Raw genomic sequence first — 24,665 nt, forward strand, 5'->3', positions numbered from 1 at the left:
TTGGCGGTTTCTTGGCTGTTGGCATTGCATCAGGGGTCGCTTTGTGTGGAGGATTATTGCTCCAATTTCAGAAGCTATGCGGGTGATACTGCATGGAACGATAGCGCTCTGAAAGACGTTTTTCTGCAGGGCCTCTCGGACGCGGTTAAAGAACTATTGATTTCCCATCCCGTTCCCGGGTCCTTAAAGGAGGCTATGGAGCTAGCGGTGAAGGCAGATAGGAGGCTCAGGGCTGGGAAGCAAGATAGACAGGTCCGTAGAGTCAGCGAGGTCGTTTGTCCTGTTCCTTCCTCTTCCGTACCAGTCTCCGTTCCCGAGCCTATGGAAATGTACCCGCTGGACCCCAAGGAGCGACGCCGGATTCGTTTATTGCATCATCTCTGCCTCTACTGCGGGAAAGCTGGACATCGGGTGATAACCTGCCCCCTGAGGCCTCAGCGCCCACAGTCTGAATCGGCAGAAAGACTCCAAGTCCTAGGCGATTGCAGGGAGGATCGCCTAGGACTACAGGTACGTCCTAGACTTCTGGTACCCTGCCAGGTTAGATTCCGGAACTTCTCCCGCCCAGGGCAGGCGTTTATTGATTCCGGAGCAGCCACTAACCTGATAAGCATGCGTTTCGTTAGGCCCCTGATGGCGGAATTTGTGGCGCTGAAGACGCCAATTTGTTTTACTAGCATTGATGCTACCCCTCTTGCTTCGGGCTTGGTATGATGGAGGACCCCAGTGTTACAGTTCACGGTGGGGGGTCGCCACTCGGAAGATCTATCATTTCTGGTAATGGAGAAAATGTCAGTAGACATGGTACTAGGGATGCCGTGGCTGGCGTTGCACAACCCCCAATTCGATTGGGCCACTGGGGAACTGACCCAGTGGGGACCATCCTGCCATAGCCATCTTGCTCCCCTTCCTCTCTGCTCAGTTGATACCGCGCTCAGTCCCCGTGGTCTGACTTCCCTTCCTACCCCGTCTGCCTATCCTGCTGCTGATGTCGCCACTGATGTGCTGCAGGGGGGACGGAAGGAAGTGCAAAAGAATCTAGAAGTGGTGGGGTCTCATATGCAGTTGCGTAGTGGGAAGAGTCTGTCTGTATCTGAGCCGTGCAGGGTGGGACAGAAGGTGTGCCGGTCCTCTGGAAATCCCTAAAGGAGGGTTTGCAGGGGGTTCCATAAGTCTTTATCGAAACCTTTTGTCCCTTCGGTGTTCTATATGTAACATGATATGAGATTGTTATAGTGCAGCAAGGCATGTGATAGAGGCCAGCACTGCATGTTTTGAGTTATATATTATGTTGTGGTCTACAACCATTGATTGGCGACAACAGTCTAGTCTTTGCTGCTGCCATGAAAGCAAGACTGGTGGACAAGACTGATGGGGAGCACAAAAGCATCAGAGTTAAATTGATGGGAAAATTAAACAGTTGTTGTTGTTAGCCGTTTAGTCTTTCACGATTCCTGGTGACCCTAAAGACAATGCTCCCTCCATTAAACAGTAAGTATCTCCTTTTTTATGTCATTTTAACACACATCATGCAACCAAGTTTTTTAACACCAGGACAATCCCTTTGAGAACCAAAAGAGTTTGGCCCACTAGTGCAACCACTGACTGACCCAAGTATCAGTGGCATCATTATCAGGTTGCAAGCAGGGATGCCTCTACCATGAGGAGGCCTGAGCCTGCGGCCTCCGGCGGTAGGCTGCGGGACCTCAGGGTGGTGGGTTTGCCACCCAGCCATTATTTGTCAACATTAATATGGTCAGTAAAAAAATATTTGACTGCTGCGGTCTGGGATGCTGACCTCTCCTTCAGCATCTGCATTGCTGTACGTAGTGCAGACTCCAGGGGAAAAAGTCAGGGGTCACAGACTGATGACGGCAGAGCTACAGATGGACTAAGTGTAATGCTGGCTGGTTTGCTGCCCAGCTGGAGGTCCACTACAGGTCACTATTACTATTGGGGACACTCTGAAGGTCGCTATCAATACTGAGGCCACTGTGGGGGTTACTATTACTTCTGAAGCACTTAGCAGTTTGCCTAAGGCAACATAAAGCCTTGAAGAACCCCTGGTTGCACGTGAAACACTCATTGATGACACCTGATTAGAGATGAGCGAACGTGTTCGGCTCCGCCCCTTTTCGCCCGGACACCGAACTTCGCGAGGAATTCCGTGTTCGGGCGAAAAAAGTTCGGGGGTCGCCGTGGCAGCGCGGGGGGTTGCGGCGGGGAGTGGGGGGGAGAGGGAGAGAGAGAGGGCTCCCCCCTGTTCCCCGCTGCTGCCGCCCGCGCCGCCGCGCCTCTCCCCGCCCCCCGGCGCCCCCCGAATACTTACGCGCGAACACGGAAGTCCTCGGAAAAGCCGGTGTTCGGGTGCGTAAGTGTTCGTTAAGAACACGTTCGCTCATCTCTACACCTGATGCTTAGGGCAGATTAGGTTCGAGCCAACATCTGTTAACCCTTTCGCAACCGCGAGCAGTATATTTACATTGGGCAGATATGAAGGGTGTATTGCGCTGGCTAGAGAGCTGATACCGCCACATACCCAGCATCTATCAGCTGTTTCTGACAGCTGCTGGTAACTGCTGCAATCAGAGTCAGCTCAGATCACAAAAGTTAACTTTAAACACAGTGGTCAAAGCTGTTTAAGAAAAAATCCTACTTATTTTTTAAAAATAGAAAAACATTTAAACATATCAATTTGGTATCACTGTAACCATATTGACCCATAAAACAAAGTTCGTAGGTCATTTTTACTGCATTATGAATGCTGTAAAAAATAAACGGCCCCAAAAATGGTGCAATTCCATTTTTTTTTTATCCCTATTTAAACATTTTTAAAAGTTTTTCTGCACACTAAACAGTGCATTATGCGGATTATCATTAAAAAATATAACTCATCCTTCAGAAAGCAAGGCCTCACATGGCTATAACAATAGTAAGGTTAAAACGTAATGGCTCTTGGAAGGCAGGGCCAAATAATAAAAAGATAATGTCTAGTCCTGACAAGTTTAACCCCTCGGATCACTGTATTCTCTCATGATCTAGTTTCAGGGGTCACAATTAGAGATGAGCGAGCATACTCGTCCGAGCTTGATGCTCGTTCGAGTATTAGGGTGCTCGAGATGCTCGTTACTCGAGATGAGCACCACGCGGTACTCGTCTCGATTAAATGAGCACTGACCATTGAATTCAATGGAGCCGGCAATACAGCCGGCTCCATTGAAAGCAATGGGCTGCCGGCGAGCGCGGGATGAATTTTCGGGAAGGGCTTAAAAATATAAGCCCTTCCCTGAAATTCATCCAGAAATGTGTAAAAAGTAAAAAAAAAAAAAATACTCACCTTGTCCCGGCAGACGGAATTTAGCCGCGGCCGGCCGGCAGTTCTCCTGAACTGCTGTGAGTAATATTCAGCAGCCGAGGATTTAAAATCCCCACCTGCTGAATGAGCTGCCTCTGATTGGTCACAGCCTCACCAATCAGAGGCAGCTCTCACTCACCCATTCATGAATTCATGAATGGGTGAGTGAGTGCTGCCTCTGATTGGCTCAGCGCAGGGACCAATCAGAGGCAGCTCATTCAGCAGGCGGGGATTTTAAATCCCCACCTGCTGAATACTACAGAAAGCAGTTCAGGAGAACTGCTGGTCAGACGCGGCTGAACTCCGGCTGCAGCGGAAAGGTGAGTATACATTTTTTTTTAATTTTTACACATTTTAGGATGATTTTCAGGTAAAGGCTTATATTTTTAAGCCCTTCCCGAAAATTCATCCCGCGCTCGCCGGCAGCCCATTGCTTTTAATGGAGCCGGCTGTATTGCTGGCTCCATTGAATTCAATGGGCTAACATCGTTCTTCTCTGAACGATCTTTATGCTGACAGCGCGGGGGGGGGGGGGGGGGTCTCACTCTTGCCACTATTGTGGCTTAATAGTGAGACCTCGGAGCCCGAAATGCAGCCCTGCATGTTGCTCCTCGCCTGCCCTATCCATTTCTGTGTTTTTTACATGACTTTGGTGATTTGCTAAGATTTTCACAAATGAAAACCTTAGCGGAGCACCAGTCATACAAAAATGCTCGAGTCACCCATTGACTTCAATGGGGTTCGTTACTCGAAACGAACTCTCGAGCATCACTGAAAGTTCGACTCGAGTAACGAGCACTCGAGCATTTTGGTGCTCGCTCATCTCTAGTCACAATCTCGATTCGTCCCATGTAGGTGTAGGCAATTTAAAAAACATAACCATGTAGATCCATTTTTTCCTTTCCCATTTCTGACTCACTGTGGATGCATCTAAAATACTGTAGGGAATTATAGTGAAAAACAGATAGAGTAGATAATTGGTGTTGGACCCATGTGATAACAGTAATAGAAATACCACTGACTGAAGGGCTGCACTATCTATGTTATATGCGTGTTAAACAGGTTTAGTGTGATGTAGACAGATGTCACAAATTGCTGGGAATAAGCATTAGATAAGATTGATGATGAAGCAAAGCAGAGACATTTTTGCCAATATGCTCGTCATTCTAATCTTGTTCACCTTGAAACATGTGATTTTAAATTTCAGATAGTGTTACACCGAATCTATAGCTTCAAATAAATCCCTTGTAGAGAGCTGCAACATAAATATCCAGAGCATTACATTATAGCACATTAACTAAGAGACAAAGTGCTAATTGTTACCATCCCCAGATTGGGATTGATGGGCAAGCAGATATCAGAGTGAGGGTCTACAGTCAGGGGCTGCATACTGGAGCGGCAAATCAGTTTTCAGATCCGAATGTCAGTTCAAAATGTCATTTTCTTATGTTTTGCGGTCATGCGGAGTCAAGACGAGGTCTTATTCTATTAACCTTTTATGTGAAACATTGAGAAAATGTCAAAGGTAAACCTTATCTTAATTAGGAAGGATTTTTATCAAGCTTGTCCACTAGTTTCCAATATAAACTCGTAATCTCTGGTACATAAGATCATACATCGTAATTACATCATTTTCAGCTTAACCAGATGACTCTTCAGGCCTTTCACAAAGCCTTCATTGTTTTAGGCGTCTTTCACATATAGTTTTTTCTTTAGAGTGTTTTTTCTAGCCTGTAAAAAATACTATACATTTCTTACAAGCTTTTTTGGTGGCGTGATTTGTTATACAGACTAGGGATGAGTGAGTATACTCGCTAAAGCACTACTCGTTCAAGTAAAGTGCTTTAGACGAGTATCTCCCTGCTCATCCCTGAAGATTCGGGGGCCACTGCGGAGCGGGGAGCTGCGGGGGAGAGCGGGCAGGAACGGAGGGGAGATCTCTCTCTCCCTCTCTCCCGCCCGCTCTCCCCTGCTCCCCGCCGCGACTCACCTGTCAGCTGCGGCGGCTCCCGAATCTTCAGGGACGAGCAGGGAGATACTCGTCTAAAGCACATTACTCGAGCGAGTAGTGCTTTAGCGAGTATACTCGCTCATCCTTAATACAGACGTGATTTTTTTCAGGTACCATTTTTTTTCTATAGAAAATTCTATGAGAAAAACATTGGCAACAATGTCACAGCCAGCGTTTTGTAAAAAAAATAGGAAATAGCAAAGCAGCTTATCACCAACCCACAATAATGGAGATGTCAAGTGCTCAAAAAGTATTATTTTATAAATAGTGGATATAGTGCTATGATAGTATATTTCGGTTCACTCCAAGTGAGCACCAGACTTTTGGAGTGAACTGGATTGTACAATCGTAACGCTAATGGGCGTCTTGTGGTGCAGAGTGATACAGAAGCAGAATGCAGTCCTAAGCTCTCGCTCATGACCTGAAGGTTGTAGGTTCAATCCCTGAATGGTTCAGGTAGCCGGCCTTTTATCCTTCTGACATTGGTAAAATGAGTACCCAGTTTGCTGGGGGGAAAGATGACTGGGGAAGGTAAGGGTATACCACCCTGCAAAAACAATCTGCCAAGAAAATGTCATGATGTGACGTCACCCTAGAAGTTGGTCATGACTTGGTGCCTGCACCACTGGGCTTTACCTTTATCTTGGCGCTATATCCAGTATTTGTAAAAAACTACTAGTAAATAACATCTATTGCCAACTATCAATACCATTTATGTGGAAGAAAGTGAATATAATTGAGATTGCACCCACGCTGCTACCCGGCTGTGTAATATCTGTCAGCTATTTGAACAGCACCAACTTATTTCGCAGCGCTTAGTTGTGATGGACAGAGGTGGAGGCATATTTTATGCAGTGAAAACAAATTTTACAAAGCCATAAATAATATGTACATCATTAATTAACACTCAATAGAGGATTTGTGTATTTAAAGGGATTTTCCAGGCAGAGCCTGCTAAGATTGATTTCAATGAGAGATGCGCTTGCGAGCGCCAGCCACTACACAGGGGTCCTAGCAGAGCCTTTCACTCTGACCCCGATGTAACCCAGTGGGCACTGCCTGGAGAACCTCTTTAAACATCCATCAGTAACACTCTATAGCGGGATATTTTCTTAAAGTGACAGCAACTAAATTTGATTCAGAATATCTGATTTTACAACATTATTTCCTAATTTCTTTGACAAGACAGCAGCAAGGCACATGTAGATGTGGGCTTTCTCCAGATATGCCTGAACCATAAGAAATTTGGCAACTTCCCCCTCATTAGTTTTAATGCACATATGTGCAGGGCTCTCACCAGTCTCATCTGTACTTTTATTTATCCTTATAGCTGCTTGGATTCCACGTTCAGCTTCCTTTTGCCATCATCAGATGAAAGCTCTGTAGCCACTCACACTTAGCTTACCATATGAACAGCACACGGGGCAGTATACATCCCTGACAGTACTTCGGCAAACAAACTAAAGGCTCAGGGGCCTGGGTGCAGTAGTTCAGCCCGGCGCACCCGCCTCCCCTGTACCCATACCTAGATCGTACTTCATACAGCTGCAAAATTAATTTCCATACGTGATCTAGCCCCTTGGCGTAATCTTTCCAAACATGATGCATTTCCTGCACTACATGAAAACTTGTTTGTAGCCCCGCAGGCTATTCTCACACACTCACACCGCTTTTCACAGCTATTAGTGTGGCGCCCTGAGCACCATGCTAACCACGGTACAACGCTCCCATTGATTTTAATGGGGTTACTCAAACCTGCGCTCGAACGCCGTGTTCCTTATGCCGCAATTTTCAAGAGCCGTTTGTTCTAGTTTAGCGTTTTCTTATTTTTTAACGCACTTCCTCACCCATCACAATGATTGGGTGCACTAAAAAGCGCTGTCAAATGCTGTACCATGCGTTCAAAAATGCTGCTCAAAATTGCAGTAAGAAAAACACAATTTCTAGCTGCATTTTCTGACGGCACGTTTTACCCTGCGCTCAGCGGGGCCAGCGGCAACGGCGTTGACCCCATTGAAAACATATAAAGATCGCTCTCCTCTGCCACAACTGTGCTCTCCCATTGAATTCAATGGAGCCAGCTATACAGCCAGTTCCATTGAAAGCTATGGGCTGCCGGCAAGCACTGCAGTAATTTTCAGGGAAGGGCTTCAAATATAAGCCCTTCCCTGAAAATCCCAGAAGGGGAAATAAAAAATTAAAAACAAACACAGAAAATGGCCGTTACTTACTGGCTGAGGAGTGCATATAGATGCATCCTCCTCTCACCATGCAGGTAGCTGACTATCAAATGGAGGAGCCAATAACACCTGTGCAAGACACCAATAAAACAACCACTCACACTGCCTCTTGATAATGACGGGGGTGGATGCTTGGCGTACACTCCCACACATAGTGGATACAGGGTGCCAGACCATTCTGATATATGTAGTTCACCATGCAGACCAGCAACCTATTAATGACGCCATGATAATTCGGCGGGTTGCCCTGCATTTCCTTCAGTGAACCACATTGGTACTGCCACCCTGAGCTCCCCCTGGAGTCTTAATGCCACACTGCATGTGAATGATAGATAATAAATGCAAGGCATTGGTTGGATGTTGGCCAAGATACATGAGCCCACTAACCACTTCACGGTTCCTTGCGTTGTAGTGAGTCCCTACACTAATATAAATGCATCACAGAAGGGGAAATAAAAAATTAAAAACAAACACAGAAAATGGCCGTTACTTACTGGCTGAGGAGTGCATATAGATGCATCCTCGTCTCACCATGCAGGTAGCTGACTACCAAATGGAGGAGCCAGCTACCTGCATGGTGAGAGGAGAATGCATCTATATGCACTCCTCAGCCAGTAAGTAACGGCCATTTTCTGTGTTTGCTTCCCTGAAAATCAATCCAAAAATGTGTAAAAAAATAAATGTATCTATACTCACCTCTCTGCAGCTGCCGGGGCTCAGGCATGTCCAGCTGGCTTTTCTCCTGCACAGCTCTGAGTAGCATTCAGCAGGCGTGGATTTGAAATCCCCGCCTGCTAAATGGGCTGCCTCTGATTGGCTGAGCACTGTGACCAATCAGAGGCAGCACTCAGCTATTGAACGACATAATTTCATCTCCCTCACTTATATGATCCATGAGGGGAGATGAAACTTAAACTTTATTCTCTAACTTTTTTTTACTTTACGTGATCGCTGTTATCCATTGGATAGCAGCGATCATTGACCGGGAACCACATACAGCAGCTCCCGATGACATGTCTCTGCTCTTGGCAACACATAGGAACCGGAAGCCAGAGAGATTTTAAATTTCCCAGGCCGCGCACCCTTCTGTTTATGCACCCGAACTATGACGTCTGGCACGCATGCGCAGAAGGCGCTGTCGGGACCCTGGAGGCCAGGACACTGTGGAAATCGCAGAGGAGGCGGGTGAGTACTTTTAGCTGCTCTAATGGATCCGATCCATCAGGGCATCTGAATCTTTGACTTTTTAAAAACTTTTTATTGACTTTTATATGATCGCTGGCATTCAATAAATGCCAACAATCATGTGACGGGGTGGGGGTCCCGTGGCCCGGGATGACAGCTCAAGGTTGCTGGCTACCTGCCTTGATCCCTGCAGGAAATATGTTGCCTCAAATTGAATGTGCAAGTGGGTTAGTGTTTAATGTGTGGCACCTGACCCACTTGTAATGCTCAATAATGGCGCAATAACTGAGGCGGACAACAGCAGTAACTAAAGAATACTGTATTCCACAGATTCACAAATCATAACAGTCGGTCACAATCTTTGTATGGCATATACACAGTGTGATGTCCTTTCAGTGGAGGCCAAATATTCTTACTCTGGGATCCTCTTCTATTCCACACGCAGATCTTGTTTTGGTGACAATGAAAAGACGACTGCAACCCACCAGGTACAGCAGCCGCTTCATTCCCATGACCAGTGAGAATCCCAATGGCCTGACCAGGACCAATCACATACTGACAGCACATCAAGGCTATATGTGAGTATTATTACACAGGACCCTAGTAAATGAGATTTTACTATCATAGGCCAAATGCACACGGGCAGAAATTGCATTGTGGGATTTCCCACAGAATTTTCGCCCGTGTATGCTGTCATAGAATTAGATAATGCAATCCTATGAAGAAAGACGCGATTTGACCATTTGAAAACAAGCGGTAACCAAATCACGGCATGCCCTGACCAGGCCGTCTGCAGGACGCCATACACAGAAATAGAAATAGAAAAAAGAATAACTCAGACCAATTATAATAAGTTAAATAATATGAAATTTATTTTTATTATATGTGTTTTGGTTGTTACCTCCCATCACTCACAAGGAGGGTACAGCAACACGCAGGACAGGAAAAAACCCCTGTGGAGGAAACCTGTAGGGAAACCATGGCTGCTGTACTGCCCTTCCTCCGGGCATACTAAGGGAGGGTAACACTATAAAATGTATGCAAGGTGGGGGGGGGGGGTGTGACTATCTACAGTGACTGCATGTGACTATCTACAGTGACTATGTTCGGGTGTGTGCATGTGTACATGTGTGAGTATGATCCATCAATATGTGACACAGTGTCTATGTGCATGTGTAGGTTATCAAAAGGTTACCGGTCTTCATCGGTCGCCGTTGACGTCGAGATCGTAGTAGAGATCTTCCTGTGCCTGGAACACTTTCATCATCGATGGATTCTGGCGAACAATCTTACACAGGGAGCAGGTTGGTTGGCTGAACTGTGGGCCGCTGATGGTGAAGCCTCCAGTGACTCTCCTGAAGATGTGAGGAGCCAAGCTGTGATGACTCTGCCGCTGCCTTGTCCACGCCCAATGGTAAGGGGCTTCTGCCATGACCTAGAATTAAACAGAGTATGAATATCATTATCACCACAAACTTTTCAGCAAAGACTGGAGTATTTTATATTATTTCTACTAACAAGATCACAAGTGGTTCGGTCCACCCAAGTTCTGAATCCCATCCGGATAAGTAGCTGGTTCCGTTGCTTGAAAAGTTCTTCTTTGTTTTCCATCCAGGTGTGTCCCAAGGCCCAGGAGAAGATCTCCCATCGAAAGTAGAATTCCTCCTCCATCTGGTTGGCTAAAAACCTGGAAGAAAAAATGAAACTGGATGATGAACAAGTCAGAAGAAGAGAACTGGAGAAAAGGGGCGAGCGAATGAACACTAGGTAAAGTCATGGGATCCTGGAGTCTTCTCCATAAATTACTTTCATTCTTCTGTTACTTATTTTAGAATGTATTTTTATAATTATACATCAGCCTGTAAATACAGATCTGTTATAATAAAGCAACTCACAGAGCTGGAAAGAAGTTGTTTCTATATTCCTCGGTGCGAAGTCCGGCTCTCCTGAAATAGATGATCACCATCGCCAGCAGATACTGGAGGGAGAAGAAGGACAGTTAGAGGCTGCGACTACTAACAAGTAAAGAATAGAACCACATTTTCCACATTTTTATATTACCTTGTCGGATATCATCATGCAGCTATCACAGGCGAGAAACCTCCAGTGATGTCCATCCTCTGGAACAAAAAGGAAATATATCAATTTTTCTTTAATAACTATCAATTTTATGAACTTGTTTAGTGACTGCAGTAAAGTTACATAATCCCCTCCATCATGTAACACTGAAAGAAGCAGCAGAGCTGGAAGAGCCATCAGTTCTGTACTTGTACAGGAGCTCTACTGAAAGTCATGGACATCACATGTGACCGTATCACAGAGACAGTGATACAATAAGGCCCCATTCACATTTGGGCTCCATTAGGACATTCTGCTTCTCTTTTCATTTTATATAATAGAGAAACTGATTTTTTGAAAAGGAAAGCCATGTTACCTTTTCAAAAAAAGTGATGGACAGCGATGTAGATAGTAAAAAATTGCAAGTCTTTGTACAAATCCTCGCTTGTGTAAAGAATAAAAAAAATGTTATGCCAGAAACTGGCATAAAACCTTTTCTGAATGTCCCCCAATGCATCTTACCAAGAACACGGAAGAATGCTGCCATTTCCTTCTGCTGTTGGGCTGGGTCATGCCTCCTCCTCTTCTGGGGGTCCTCCTCACATGGGCTGGGATCTCGCTTCCTCTTCCGCCCTCTGTCGTCTCTTCGGAACAGCATACGCAGGAATCTCACTACGCCGTCCATGATCCTTAACAGGGCAAATAAAAAGGGGTTATTATTAGGACAAACACTTGATAGTTTCTGTGTCCAGTGTAACTAAGTTATACATATAGATCCCAGTGTAGTCCCTATAGACCTGTCGTTACATTATGTGTATATGTCCCGTCCCACCCTGTATAGTAACTGATCCCCTATAGTGAACTTCATAGCTTACCAGGTGCTCACGTCGTCTCTTCTACACAGAAAAGAAGAAAGAAAATGTCAATATTGTTCATTAAACTACAATAAACAGTTATTAACACAGCGCCATATTTATTCCTCGTCACCCAAATATCTCTGTAGTTATTCCCAGATACAATTCCAGGAGAAGAGAGCAGCGCTGAGTAAAAAAGTCCAGACAGCGAAGGGATGCCAGCGCCATTGACAAAAAAAGAAAAATGTTAGGGGGTCTTTGAATGCAGCAAAAAAAAACAAACATTTTTTTCTTCTTAAAGCGTGAAAGTTGCAAAAAACTCAAAACTCTATCATTTTGGTATTGACATACCGTATTTTTCGCTTTATAAGACGCATCGGATGATAAGACGCACCTGGGTTTTAGAGGAGGAAAATAGGAGAAAAATATTTTGAACTCCCCAGACCAGGCAATGAGGGAGGTATCACAGGAGAAATAAACAGCAGTAGTACCGCCTCGGAATGAAGTATATACCACTAGGTCAACCTGTCATTCAGGATCCAGGAAAGCTGAGTATAAATGTAATGGTGATCTCATTACTTGTCATCCAGCTTTCCAAGAGCCCTGAATCCCACGTTGAATAGTTATGGCAATGCATGTGGTATGCATGCTTGTATAACTCTGCAGTTGGCATTCAGGATCCTGAAAGAGCTGAGTGACAATGTAATGATTCCATTAGTTGTCACCCAACTTTCCAGGAACCCTGCATGGCATGTATCATATGGTTATGCATAACTAGGCACAAATATATACACAATACAGGCAGCTCATTCTACCTCTCCCCCTGCCTCTGCCTCTCCCTCTCCCTCTCCTATGTAGCTGGCAGATGTGAGAGTGTCTGTACATACAGCTGACTGCTGAGGCAGGGGGGAGCAGCAGCTCCCTCTCACTAATCAGCTGTTGTATGGGTGCTGGTGTGGAGCGGACCTGCTATCTTTATCACACTGTCAGCAATATAGCAGGAGCCGCCTGTCTGTACAATAGCTTCCTGCTCCTCCCCCGCCCCCAGCAATCAGCTGTTGTACGGGCTGCTCTGCTCCCTGCTCCTCCCCCGCCCCCAGCAATCAGCTGTTGTACGGGCTGCTCTGCTCCCTGCTCCTCCCCCGCCCCCAGCAATCAGCTGTTGTACAGGCTGCTCTGCTCCCTGCTTCTCCCCCGCCCGCAGCAATCAGCTGTTGTACAGGCTGCTCTGCTCCCTGCTCCTCCCCCGCCCGCAGCAATCAGCTGTTGTAGGGGCCGCTCTGCTCCCTGCTCCTCCCCCGCCCCCCAGCAATCAGCTGTTGTACGGGCTGCTCTGCTCCCTGCTCCTCCCCCGCCCCCAGCAATCAGCTGCTGCACGGGGCTGCTCTGCTCCCTGCTCCTCCCCCGCCCGCAGCAATCAGCTGTTGTAGGGGCCGCTCTGCTCTCTGCTCCTCCCCCGTCCCCAGCAATCAGCTGTTGTGCGGCCGCTCTGCTCCCTGCTCCTCCCCGCCCCCAGCAATCAGCTGTTGTGCGGCCGCTCTGCGATCCTTTTCAGCTCCGGCGGGTTCTGATCTCGGCAGGTTCGCTTTATAAGACGCACTGACTTTTTCACCCAACTTTGGAGGGGAAAAAAGTGCGTCTTATAGAGCGAAAAATACGGTAATTGTACGGGCCTGCAGAATAAATGTAACATATTATTTACACTGCAAGGTGAACACTGTTTAAAAAAAAAACAAAAACATGTCAGATTTGCAGATTTCTGTATTCTTGCCTCTAGAAAAAATGGAATTAAAACCAATCAAAATGTTATATGTTCTCCAAAATTGGATAAATGAGGATTCGAGTTCAGCAAAAAACAAGCCCCATAAAGCTGCATGGATTGAAAACAACAATGCTATGCCTCTTGGATTGCAGCGACACAAAAACAAATTTTTTTCTATTGTTTTTTTGTGTACAAAAATAGCAAAACATATAAAAACTGTATAAACTTGGTATCGCCGGAATCGTGCCGACCCACAGAATGATGTCATCACATTATTTATTTTACACATTGAATGCTGCAAAATTCAAATGAAAAAACAAATGGCAGAATTTCTTTTTTTTTCCTCAATCCCCATAAAAGCAATTTAATAAACATGGGCATGGAGAGAGGTTGTGTGGGGGTGGAGGGGGGAGCTGAACTTCTGCACTAGGGTCTGTAATAATATAATAAGTGACTGGCAGCTAACTTAGTGAGGGCATGCACACATATGTGAAGTGCAATGTACTTACAGTATATTATGATCAATACAAGAAGATTCATGATAGATACATATACAAAACACAGATAAAGTGCAAATATATACAATAATACAAATAAACGGTACAATATAAGATACATTACATACAAAAGCATTATAAATACATACTCCTGTCCATATTTATTCATAATCATCCAAATATCCAAAACCACCATTATATATTCACATATATTAACTAACCCAAATATCTTCATACTAATAATCACCAAAACTAACCATATTTATTAATAACTAAAGATGAGCGAACGTACTCGTCCGAGCTTGATATTCGTGCGAATATTAGGGTGTTCGGGATGCTCGTTACTCTTAACGAGTACCACGCGATGTTCCGGTTACTTTCAGTTTCCTCTCTGAGACGTTAGCACGCTTTTCTGGCCAATTGAAAGACAGGGAAGGCATTACAACTTCCCCCTGTGACGTTCAAGCCCTATACCACCCCCCTGCTGTGAGTGGCTGGGGCGATCAAATGTCACCCGAGTATAAAAGTCGGCCCCTCCCACGGCTCGCCTCAGATGCCTTGTGACTGAGTTAGCTGAGGGAAAGTGCTGCTGCTGGTGCTGCTGTAGGGAGAGTGTTAGGAGTGAGTGTAGGCTTCAAGTACCCCAACGGTCCTTCTCAGGGCCACATCTATCCGTGTGCAGTACTGTGGAGGCTGCTGTTAGCAGTGTTGCACAAATTTTTTTTTTTCAAAATCGGCAGTCTGCAGAGCATTGCGCCTTGCAGTAATACTACAGGGACAGAAGTGGTGGTTAGGTAGGGAGAGTGTTAGGAGTGAGTGTAGGCTTCAAGAACCCCAACGGTCCTTCTTAGGGCCACATCTATCCGTGTGCAGTACTGTGCAGGCTGCTGTTAGCAGTGTTGCATATTTTTTTCTTTTCAAATTCGGCTGTCTGCAGAGCATTGCGCCTTGCAGTAATACTACAGGGAGAGAATTGTGTAGGCAGGGCCAGAAGACATATATTGTTGATTGAATATAGTCAGTGGGCCCTCCGTTTCCAAAAAAGGGAAAAATTGTATTTGTCCTGCAGTCTTGCGCCAATTTATTTCCTGCCTGGGAAAAGTAACTGCTCTGCTGCACTTCATATAACTGCATTTCTGTGCAACACATATCTTATCTGATTGAATATAGTCAGTGGGCCCTCCGTTTCCCAAAAAGGGAAAAATTGTATTTGTCCTGCAGGCTTGCGCCAATTTATTTGCTGCCTATGAAAAGTCTCCGCTCTGCTGCACTTCATATAACTGCATTTCTGTGCAACACATATCTTATCTGATTGAATATAGTCAGTGGGCCCTCCGTTTCCCAAAAAGGGAAAAATTGTATTTGTCCTGCAGTCTTGCGCCAATTTATTTCCTGCCTGGGAAAAGTAACTGCTCTGCTGCACTTCATATAACTGCATTTCTGTGCAACACATATCTTATCTGATTGAATATAGTCAGTGGGCCCTCCGTTTCCCAAAAAGGAAAAAATTGTATTTGTCCTGCAGGCTTGCGCCAATTTATTTGCTGCCTGTGAAAAGTCTCCGCTCTGCTGCACTTCATATAACTGCATTTCTGTGCAACACATATCTTATCTGATTGAATATAGTCAGTGGGCCCTCCGTTTCCCAAAAAGGGAAAAATTGTATTTGTCCTGCAGGCTTGCGCCAATTTATTTGCTGCCTGTGAAAAGTCTCCGCTCTGCTGCACTTCATATAACTGCATTTCTGTGCAACACATATCTTATCTGATTGAATATAGTCAGTGGACCCTCCGTTTCCCAAAAAGGGAAAAATTGTATTTGTCCTGCAGTCTTGCGCCAATTTATTTGCTGCCTGTGAAAAGTCTCCGCTCTGCTGCACTTCATATAACTGCATTTCTGTGCAACACATATCTTATCTGATTGAATATAGTCAGTGGGCCCTCCGTTTCCCAAAAAGGGAAAAATTGTATTTGTCCTGCAGGCTTGCGCCAATTTATTTGCTGCCTGTGAAAAGTCTCCGCTCTGCTGCACTTCATATAACTGCATTTCTGTGCAACACATATCTTATCTGATTGAATATAGTCAGTGGACCCTCCGTTTCCCAAAAAGGGAAAAATTGTATTTGTCCTGCAGTCTTGCGCCAATTTATTTCCTGCGTGGGAAAAGTAACTGCTCTGCTGCACTTCATATAACTGCATTTCTGTGCAACACATATCTTATCTGATTGAATATAGTCAGTGGGCCCTCCGTTTCCCAAAAAGGGAAAAATTGTATTTGTCCTGCAGGCTTGCGCCAATTTATTTGCTGCCTGTGAAAAGTCTCCGCTCTGCTGCACTTCATATAACTGCATTTCTGTGCAACACATATCTTATCTGATTGAATATAGTCAGTGGGCCCTCCGTTTCCCAAAAAGGGAAAAATTGTATTTGTCCTGCAGTCTTGCGCCAATTTATTTCCTGCCTGGGAAAAGTAACTGCTCTGCTGCACTTCATATAACTGCATTTCTGTGCAACACATATCTTATCTGATTGAATATAGTCAGTGGACCCTCCGTTTCCCAAAAAGGGAAAAATTGTATTTGTCCTGCAGTCTTGCGCCAATTTATTTGCTGCCTGTGAAAAGTAACTGCTCTGCTGCACTTCATATAACTGCATTTCTGTGCAACACATATCTTATCTGATTGAATATAGTCAGTGGGCCCTCCGTTTCCCAAAAAGGGAAAAATTGTATTTGTCCTGCAGGCTTGCGCCAATTTATTTCCTGCCTGGGAAATCACTGGTAATACAGCATGCTGAGGGGTAGGGGTAAGCCTAGAGGACGTGGACGTGGCCGAGGACGCGTAGGCCCAAGTGAGGGTGTGGGCACAGGGCGAGCTCCTGATCAAGGTGTATCGCAGCCGACTGCTGCGCGATTAGGAGAGAGGCACGTTTCTGGCGTCCCCACATTCATCGCCCAATTAATGGGTCCACGCGGGAGACCTTTAATAGAAAATGAGCAGTGTGAGCAGGTCCTGTCGTGGATGGCAGAAAGTGCTTCGAGCAAGCTATCATCCACCCACAGTTCTGCGCCGTCCAGTGCTGCAAATCCAAATCCTCTGGCTGCTACTCCTCCTTCCTCCCAGCCTCCTCACTCCACTACAATGACACATGCTCAGGAGCGGGCAGACTCCCAGGAACTGTTCTCGGGCCCCTGCTCAGATTGGGCAGCAGTGGTTCCTCTCCAAGCAGAGGAGTTTATCGTCACTGATGCCCAACCTTTGGAAAGTTCCCGGGGTCCGGGGGATGAGGCTGGGGACTTCCGGCAACTGTCTCAAGACCTTTCAGTGGGTGAGGAGGACGATGACGATGAGACACAGTTGTCTTGCAGTGAGGTAGTAGTAAGGGCAGTAAGTCCGAGGGAGGAGCGCACAGAGGATTCGGAGGAAGAGCAGCAGGACAATGAGGTGACTGACCCCACCTGGTGTGCAACGCCTACACAGGACAGGTCTTCAGAGGGGGAGGCACGGTCAGCAGCAGGGCAGGTTGCAAGAGGCAGTGCGGTGTCCAGGGGTAGAGGCAGGGCCAGACCGAATAATCCACCAACTGTTTCCCAAAGCACACCCTCGCGCCATGCCACCCTGCAGAGGCCGAGGTGCTCTAAGGTCTGGCAGTTTTTCACAGAGACGCCTGACGACCGACGAACAGTGGTGTGCAACCTTTGTCGCGCCAAGATCAGCCGGGGAGCCACCACCACCAGCCTCACCACCACCAGCATGCGCAGACATATGATGGCCAAGCACCCCACAAGGTGGGACGAAGGCCGTTCACCGCCTCCGGTTTGCACCGCTGCCTCTCCCCCTGTGCCCCAACCTGCCACTGAGATCCAACCCCGCTCTGAGGACACAGGCACTACCGTCTCCTGGCCTGCACCCACACCCTCACCTCCGCTGTCCTCGGCCCCATCCACCAATGTCTCGCACCGCACCGTCCAGCCGTCGCTAGCGCAAGTGTTTGAGCGCAAGCGCAAGTACGCCGCCACGCACCCGCACGCTCAAGCGTTAACCGTCCACATAGCCAAATTTATCAGCCTTGAGATGCTGCCGTATAGGGTTGTGGAAACGGAGTCCTTCAAAAGTATGATGGAGGCGGCGGCCCCGCGCTACTCAGTTCCCAGTCGCCACTACTTTTCCCGATGTGCCGTCCCAGCCCTGCACGACCACGTCTCCCGCAACATTGTACGCGCCCTCACCAACGCGGTTACTGCCAAGGTCCACTTAACAACGGACACGTGGACAAGCACAGGCGGCCAGGGCCACTACATCTCCCTGACGGCACATTGGGTGAATTTAGTGGAGGCTGGGACAGAGTCAGAGCCTGGGACCGCTCACGTCCTACCCACCCCCAGAATTGCGGGCCCCAGCTCGGTGCTGGTATCTGCAGCGGTGTATGCTTCCTCCACTAAAGCACCCTCCTCCTCCTCCTCCTCCGCAACCTCTGTCTCGCAATCAAGATGTGTCAGCAGCAGCAGCAAGTCGCCAGCAGTCGGTGTCGCGCGGCGTGGCAGCACAGCGGTGGGCAAGCGTCAGCAGGCCGTGCTGAAACTACTCAGCTTAGGAGATAAGAGGCACACGGCCCACGAACTGCTGCAGGGTCTGACAGAGCAGACCGACTGCTGGCTTGCGCCGCTGAGCCTCCAACCGGGCATGGTCGTGTGTGACACCGGCCGTAACCTGGTGGCGGCTCTGCAGCTCGGCAGCCTCACGCACGTGCCATGCCTGGCCCACGTCTTTAATTTGGTGGTTCAGCGCTTTCTGAAAAGCTACCCACGCTTGTCAGACCTGCTCGTAAAGGTGCGCCGGCTCTGCGCACATTTCCGCAAGTCCCACACGGACGCTGCCACCCTGCGGACACTGCAACATCGGTTTAATCTGCCAGTGTACCGACTGCTGTGCGACGTGCCCACACGGTGGAACTCTACGCTCCACATGTTGGCCAGGCTCTATGAGCAGCGTAGAGCTATAGTGGAATACCAACTCCAACATGGGCGGCGCAGTGGGAGTCAGCCTCCTCAATTATTTTCAGAAGAGTGGGCCTGGTTGGCAGACATCTGCCAGGTCCTTCGAAACTTTGAGCAGTCTACCCAGGTGGTGAGCGGCGATGCTGCAATCATTAGCGTCACCATTCCTCTGCTATGCATCTTGAGAAGTTCCCTGCAAACCACAAAGGTAGCCGCTTTGCGCTCAGAAACAGAGCCGGGGGAAGACAGTATGTCGCTGGATAGTCAGAGCACCCTCCTGTCTATATCTCAGCGCATTCAGGAGGAGGAAAAGGAGCATGAGGAGGATGAGGAGGAGGGGGAAGAGACAGCTTGGCCCACTGCTGACGGTACCCATGCTGCTTGCCTGTCATCATTTCAGCGTGTATGGCCTGAGGAGGAGGAGGAGGAGGAGGAGGATCCTGAAAGTGATCTTCCTAGTGAGGACAGCCATGTGTTGCATACAGTTACCCTGGCACACATGGCTGACTTCATGTTAGGATCCCTTTCTCGTGACCCTCGCGTTACACGCATTCTGGCCACTACGGATTACTGGGTGTACACACTGCTCGACCCACGCTATAAGGAGAACCTTCCCACTCTCATTCCCGAAGAGGAAAGGGGTTTGAGAGTGTTGCTATACCACAGGACCCTGGCGGACAAGCTGATGGTAAAATTCCCATCCGACAGCGCTAGTGGCAGAAGGCGCAGTTCCGAGGGCCAGGTAGCAGGGGAGGTGCGGAGATCGAGCAGCATGTACAGCCCAGGCAGTGCAACAGTCTTTAAGGGCCTGGACAGCTTTATGGCTCCCCAGCAAGACTGTGTCACCGCTCCCCAGTCAAGGCTGAGTCGGCGGGAGCACTGTAAAAGGATGGTGAGGGAGTACGTAGCCGATCGCACGACCGTCCTCCGTGACGCCTCTGCCACCTACAACTACTGGGTGTCGAAGCTGGACATGTGGCCTGAACTAGCGCTGTATGCCCTGGAGGTGCTTGCTTGTCCTGCGGCTAGCGTCTTGTCGGAGAGGGTGTTTAGTGCGGCTGGGGGAATCATCACAGATAAGCGTACCCGCCTGTCAACCGACAGTGCCGACAGGCTAACACTCATCAAGATGAACAAAGCCTGGATTTCCCCAGACTTCTCTTCTCCACCAGCGGACAGCAGCGATACCTAAGCAATACGTAGGCTGCACCCGCGGATGGAAGCATCGTTCTCTCTCACCATCCAAAACGGGGACATTTCTGCTTCATCAATCTGTGTATAATATTCCTCCTCCTCCTCCTGCTCCTCCTCCTGAAACCTCACGTAATCACGCTGAACGGGCAATTTTTCTTAGGGCCACAAGGCTCACTCATATAATTTTTCAAAAAATTTTTTTATACGTTTCAATGCTTTTAAAAGCGTTGGAACTTTAACTTGAAACAATTTTTCGTTAAACTGGGCTGCCTCCAGGCCTAGTTACCACTTGAGCCACATTAACCAAAGCGATTAATGGGTTTCACCTGCCATCTTGGTTGGGCATGGCCAATTTTTACTGAGGTACATTAGTACTGTTGGTACACCAATTTTTTTGGGCCCTCACCTACAGTGTAATCATAGCAATTTCTATGTTCTTCGCCTGCACTCATGGTACAGAAAGGTGTGTGGGGTTGGCCTACACTTTAGCTACATAAATGTAACTTGGGCTTTGGCTATACTGCAGCTACTGAAATGGAACTAAGACTGCGCTCCCACTATACTGCTGCTTCGGAATTGTTCCTGGGGCCTGTGTAGGCTGCTACTATTACTTAAATGGAACTTAGACTATGCTCCTCCTATACTGCTGCTTCGGAATTGTTACTGGGGCCTGTCTTGAGTGCTACTATTACTGAAATGGAACGAAGACTGCGCTCCCACTATACTGCTGCTTCGGAATTGTTACTGGTGCCTGTCTTGAGTGCTACTATTACTGAAATGGAACGAAGACTGCGCTCCCACTATACTGCTGCTTCGGAATTGTTACTGGGGCTTGTCTTGAGTGCTACTATTACTGAAATGGAACTAATACTGTGCTCCCCCTATAATGCTGCTAGTGATATGTTAGTGGGGCCTGTCCTAATGCTACGGCTGAAATGTTACGAATTATGGGCTCTGCCTATACCGCTGCTAATGGTATGTCTCTGGGGTGTGGAAACAGAGGCTTCCCAAAGACATGATGGCGGCGAGGCCATTTCCCACCAACGCGGTTACTGTTAAGGTGCATATAACCACGGACACGTGGAGAGGACACGTAGTGCCTCAAAAACATCCCCCGCCACGGCCCACTTAATCCTGGCCACATTCCGAAAACCAACAAAATAAAATCGCGCTACTAGGTCCGCAGTCACCACCACATTACCACCAACGCGGTTACTGTTAAGGTGCATATAACCACGGACACGTGGAGAGGACACGTAGTGCCTCAAAAACATCCCCCTCCTCCAACAATGAAAACATTCTTGGCAAATGCCTTTGCATTGGTTCGTCTGGTGGCAGTCCAAGAATTTCACCTTTACCGACACAACAAGAGAGCCCCCCCCCACCATCCCCCCGCCACGGCCCACTTAATCCTGGCCACATTCCGAAAACCAACAAAATAAAACCACGCTACTAGGTCCGCAGTCACCACCACATTACCACCAACGCGGTTACTGTTAAGGTACATATTACCAGTCTGACTGGGGCATGCAGACACCTTGACAGAATGAATAGTGTGTGGCACATAGGTTCCCCATTGCTATGCCCACGTGTGCAGCTCCTGATGGCGGTGGCACAGTATTATATTTCTCATTGCTTCTGTACAGCATTGTGGGCTATCGCCCCACCACTTTTAAAGAGGGTCGCTGCCTAGCCGTGCCAACCCTCTGCAGTGTGTGCCTGCAGTTCCTCCTCATGGCAGACGCACTTATAAATAGACATGAGGGTGGTGTGGCATGAGGGCAGCTGAAGGCTGCGCAGGGACAGTTTGGTGTGCGCTGTGGACACTGCGTCGTGCAGGGGGGAGGGGGGTTGGGCAGCATGTAACCCAGGAGAAGTGGCAGCAGAGTGTCATGCAGGCAGTGATTGTGATTTGTTGTAGGTAGTGTGGTGCTTAGCTAAGGTATGCCATGCTAATGAGGGCTTTTCAGAAGTAAAAGTTGTTGGGAGGGGGGGGGGGCCCACTCTTGCCGATATTGTGGCTTAATAGTGGGACCTGTGAACTTGAGATGCAGCCCAACATGTAGCCCCTCGCCTGCCCTATCCGTTGCTGTGTCGTTCCCATCACTTTCTTGAATTGCCCAGATTTTCACACATGGAAACCTTAGCGAGCATCGGCGAAATACAAAAATGGTCGGGTCGCCCATTGACTTCAATGGGGTTCGTTGCGAAAATTTTGTCCCGAGTAACGAGCACCCGAGCATTTTGGTGCTCGCTCATCTCTATTAATAACCATATTTATTAATAACCACCCAAGTTATTCCAAATTCTGATTAAACCCACTGCTATAATTTGCTATTATTAAGCATTGATCAATAATTACAATCTCAGATTATATAAACCAGCAATTCCATGTATTACAGTTTTTGGTTCTTACCCCTCCTCACGGACAACGGGTGGTGAATAGTCCATCACAGTGATGTAGATCCGGGTCTCAGTAGAAGAAGATCGTTCCTAAAGTCACTGAAATCTCTTTAGTGGGAGCAATAGGGAGCCAATCTGAACTCTGAAAGAGCAATCGCTGACTGGCACCAACTGTCGTTTTCTTGCTCGGCTTGAAAGCAAATCCTGCGATCCTATTGGCTGTTGCTGGTGGCACCTGTCACAATGGTTCACACAGCAGTAAATGTAGAGGGAGGCCGCACTCCCATCATCTCACCTTCCAGGCTCATATATTATGGTTTTCAATGGATACTTAAACCTTTCCTTATATTTTTCATCTTTATCCATCTAGCGCCATTTATAGATGCTGCCATGTTGTTCTCTGGGGTGAGATACAATTTGTCAGACTGTACATTCTCCAACTTGGGTTTATTACTACTTGGATAAATTACATTTTTAACCCCTGCATTTTCTATTGGTTCTGTTAATTTGGTATTTTGTCAGTTTTGTCTTCTGATTTACATACAGGGATACTGAGGAACGGCAATGGTACCCAGAGAGCTGTAAGGCAGGAATATGTGGCAACTTGGCTATCTGGTGCCGGTAAATAATAACTTATTATATAACAGAACAAACCAGGAAGCCGCTCTGTAGAGTGGAGCTGTATGGGGCAATATTATTTGGATCAGTGAGCAAATAAATGACATAACTGGAGACATATGCCCTGATACCTGCAGGACTGGATTATCATTGGAGTTCTCGGAGCGCCGGTTCCAGACCTCACTCTTAGGCCGCCTGCACACGGGCGGAAATCCCGCGGCGGGATTTCCCGCGGGATTTCCGCCACTGAAAGTTTGCATAGGAGTGCATTACAATACGCACTCCTATGCAGACGGCCGCGGTTTGGCCGCGCGAAATCTCGTGCGGCAAACAAACCGCGGCATGTCCTATTTTTGTGCTGGGCACGCACTCACCCGGCCGCCGGCTCCGGTCTGCGCATGCGCCGGCTGCGCCGCAGCCGGCACATTAAAGAGCCGGGGCCGCCAGGCGCGGGTGAGTACGCGTTCGTCCCTGCAGGCTCTCGGGTCGGGTCCCACGGCGAGAATTCTCGCTGCCGGATCCGACCCGCTCGTCTGCAGGCGGTCTTACTCTTGCTCAGGGGGTCCCCACTTTGTCTCTGGATTCGGGAGGCCCTGACATCCTGCTTGGACCTGCAGGCTAGATACTGCGGCGGAGGACCACTCAGGCTCACGTCTAGATGGGGACTGCAGGAGTTTCCTAAACCCTGCCCTCCGCTATGGTGATGACAGTGATATCTTGTGCAGCTCGCCATGCTGCGGCTGGGAAACCCATACAGAAGGACCCGGATCCCCAAGCCTGTTGTAGGCAGTTGGTCACTGGGTGGTTTGGCCTTTGTACAGTCATTTAATCCTCTTCCGAATGTTACTTCCATTGTTGGGCCAGGCAGGCCTGTGTCTGTCACTAGACAGCTGCGGACGGGTACCTGGGGAAGCATAAATGAAGGTGTGGCCATGACATAGTAAAAGTAAAGCTTTTTTGTATGTTTTGTATAACATCTGTCGCTGCCATTCAATTGCTTCAAAAACTGCTGTCAGCCAAGTGTTTTCTGCTGCTTTTAGTCAGGGTGCAGACGGAATACCAATAATTAGATGTAGGGAGTCTACAGCGCAGGTAACCCTGAACCACCGGCAGCAGCATTACATGCCATCCAGTCAGCCAATGAGTTTCAGCCAGCGATGCCTAATATTACAGCCCAGTGGTTCCTGCTTATTTGCGCACAGTCTTTAGCACTGCTTAGCATGAAACCCTTGACTGCTGGAGGAGGCTGAAGACTGTAGCCTGCCGGGTTTTCTCTAGCCCCTCTCCCTAGTTGCACGCTTCTTGCACTATTTCTCCGGCAGCCTATGATACCATTCCTCACTGCACTCAGGAGTCTTTGGCGAACCCACAGCAGTCCTCACCGAACCCATATCAGCAAAGTAAATTTTTTTTTTCAAATTTTTTTTATCTTTGCTATTTAGTTATTCATACTATAAGTAACCCATCTACAATAATAGTTTTGATATATGGGG

This window comes from Eleutherodactylus coqui, chromosome 1 (genome assembly GCF_035609145.1).
Source record: "Eleutherodactylus coqui strain aEleCoq1 chromosome 1, aEleCoq1.hap1, whole genome shotgun sequence".
Classification (NCBI taxonomy): Eukaryota; Metazoa; Chordata; class Amphibia; order Anura; family Eleutherodactylidae; genus Eleutherodactylus; species Eleutherodactylus coqui.